Source organism: Triticum dicoccoides, chromosome 4B (genome assembly GCF_002162155.2).
Source record: "Triticum dicoccoides isolate Atlit2015 ecotype Zavitan chromosome 4B, WEW_v2.0, whole genome shotgun sequence".
NCBI lineage: Eukaryota > Viridiplantae > Streptophyta > Magnoliopsida > Poales > Poaceae > Triticum > Triticum dicoccoides.
In genome coordinates, this window is record NC_041387.1 from 655,476,344 (window position 1) to 655,479,607 (window position 3,264).

Sequence of the window (3,264 nt, forward strand, 5' to 3'; positions counted from 1 at the left end):
GAGGCCGGTGATGTATCAGACAACTCCATCAATGAGTATATCCGACTCGATCCATATTGCGTGTTCGATCGCTACTTCTGTGATAAAAGACGACAAGGGCAAGGGCAAGGGTTGCGGTCCGTCATCTTTCCCCATAGCTCATAGCTAGTAAAACATGCCAATCCTTTGATAGTCCGATGGTATGTAAAAGTACGTAGGTTATTTTAATGTTGCATGACATTGCATGAATTTAAGGATATGCTAATGATGTACACGATTTTGGACGTTGGCATTTGAGGGGTGACCTATCACCGCGGATGCGTCTGGACATACCGACGGATGATGTTAGAGAGGCTAGATTTGCTAGGTCTGATTTGTAGATGCTCTAATGTTTTGTTTCCATGTGAGAGTCAGAACTCTTTAATTGGAAGGGGAAAAAAGAAGAAGAAGAAGGAACCCTAACGCTTCCTCACGCGCGCTGCATGCGCATGATTTGTTTCACTTCTAATAACTCTGCCCCCACCACCTGATTTCTGAACGGTGTGGTTACGGTACGGCTGCATCCTGCATGGGCATGGTTTGTTTCTCCACTAATAAATTCAACGGTGGGGTTCATAGTAGCTCTATCTCTCTCTCTCTCTCTCTCTCTCTCTCTCTCTCTCTCTCTCTCTCTCTCTTAACTAGGAGTACTTCCTCCGGCTCATAATATAAGACGGTCTTATATTAACTTGGGTTCCGTTGCTAAAAAGGGATCCTGGCCGGGTCGATTTCATGCGAGTGGGTCCGGGAGAGGTTGACCTCCGTGTGCCACTCTTTCCCTCGCGCCACGTGCGATGTGCAAGCTATTTGTGCCACTAGAAAAATACTAGTAGTCGCATACGTCAACCAGATAGACGTGCATGCATGTCAGTATTCCACTACACTCTGGAGCTAGTAAGCTACCTTCCGTCCGGGACAACGTCGGCGACGACCGGCGGGTGGAGTTCCGGGACGGTTTGAACTTTGAAGAGATGGCTGTCCACCAGCCGTGGCCTTCTTGGGAACCGGACTAAGAGAAGGCGCGACGTCGGCACTTGCCCTACTCAACTGCTCCGGGGAGACGGTGGCACCCTCGACGCTGGCCCTGACCTGGGAGCTCGAGGACGAGAAGCCGGCCGCGGCTCGCATGACACGGTCGACGCTCGGGTCGACGAGGATGGAGCGGACGAGCTGCTCGAGCTCGACCTTGCCGCCCACCTGCGCCCGCTTCAGCGCGGCCACGAACGCGTTCGACGGCGCCGGCTCGACGCGGTCAGCATCGTGGGCGGCGGCGGACGCTGGCCTGGCCAGTTTGGGCGTGGGGAGGCGGTCGAGCGCCACGCCTAGCCGGAGGTCGAGCGCCGGGTAGGGCTGGGACCTGTCGCAGCAGGCAGCGCGGAGGATGCTGGCCGCCGCCGGGGACACCCAGAGCATGGCGCTGGCGATGTGGAGCGGGGTCACCTGTGCGTGCCCCCGCCACCCCGCCAGGCTCGCCGCTTGCCGCACCACGGCAGCCGCCTCCTCCCCCAGCCGCATTGCAGACTCTTCGGGTGTAGCTAGACAGACGTGACGCACGCAGAGATTTAAGCGCGTGCGTGCGTGCGTGCGTCCTTATACACCCCACTCTGCGCAGTTATGCATGAGGGCCCTGATTGGTGGTTGTCGCGATGGATTATTCGGGCTACGTACGTGCCGTAGATCTCTCGGGGACTCCGCCGTCAGTGATCAGTCGATCGTCACTTCATGTATACCCGACAAATCCTTTGTGGTCACCGGGCTCTCTGGCACAAAGACCGCAATGTAGTGTTTCCTCTATTTTCGTGCTTCAGCTTTGATCATAAATTTAACCAATGAGACCAACTGTAGCGGAAGCAAAAGTTATACCAGTGAATTCGTATTCAAAAGTTATACCAGCTGGCATAACTTTTTCTTCCGTTGCAGTCGGTCTCGTTTGTTAAATTTATGATTAAAATTAGACCTCGAAAGCGCGGGCACACTATATTTTGAAATGGAGGAAGTATTATGTAGTACTCCCTTCGTTCCGATTTACTCGTCGTGGTTTTAGTTCAAATTTGAACTAAAACCACGACGAATAAATGGGAACGGAGGGAGTAGTATTCATGATGGACACGATCGAGTGATTATTGCCTGACATGGGAAGGACACCGGCTATGAATTTCCAGACTATTACTACACTAGTACTATACTTCCTCAGGGCATCTCTAACGCTGGCCCATAAATTTTTCTCCTACATCCGCGGACCGGGACACTGATATGGAAGTTGGCCATCCAACCGTAGTTGTAAATGTCCGCAACAGTACGTTAAACATGCTAAACAATGATCAATTAAGAAAAGGGAAAAAGAAACAACAGTTTCCACCAAACAAAGCAACATGCATTACATACCCCGCAAAAAAAGAAGCAACATGCATTGCATGCACCTCCCGCCAACCAATCCAATGTATGGCGGCTGCTACACGTAATCCGAATGATGTTTGCGAGTTATCAACCGCCTTCCGCATATTTGAGGGCGTGTGATGAGGCTTAGCAGACCGTCAGATTTATGCTGACTTGGCAACATGTGAACGGAAGATCAAATCAGTGGGACGCTTGGCCCGCAGAAAGATCCCTTTCACACGTCGCTCTCTCCGCATGCAGCAGCAAAGCGGCCACTGCGCCGAGCTCACGGCATGCCTACGTAGCTAGTACTAGGTCCTAGCGCATTTTTGCATGTTGTACCAGCGGCATCAGCAGACAAAAGCACAAAGTTTGTGCAGCTAGGTACTTTGCGCTCACAACAAGTTAAAATAGGCTAGTGATCTTTGCAAAATTCCCCGCAGAAAAAGTGATCTTTGCAAAATGTTCTACCTTAAAAAAAAAATCATTTCTTTTAAATCATGGTGCATCCTAGGTCGCCTATCGTTAGATTGGATGCATCGAGTTGTCCCGACATTGCATCCGCCTCCCGCATACCCCTTCCAACTAGCAATTTGGTTGCAACATCCCTTCCAAACCCCGCCAGTCCTACTCCGAAACAACAACACAACACCTTCGACTGTTGTCGTTACAGTGCAACGTGCCCTCAGCGGCCGCATCATCAATGATGCTCCTGAAGCACCGACACACTGGGTGAAGCTCCCGAAGCACCGACGACACTCCTGCAATGGCTACAACACTGGCAACAACGTCGACCATTCCAACTGGCTTTGCAGCACAGTGCACCGGCTTTGCAGCAAAAAAAAGGACAAGTAGCTTGCAACGGAAGCC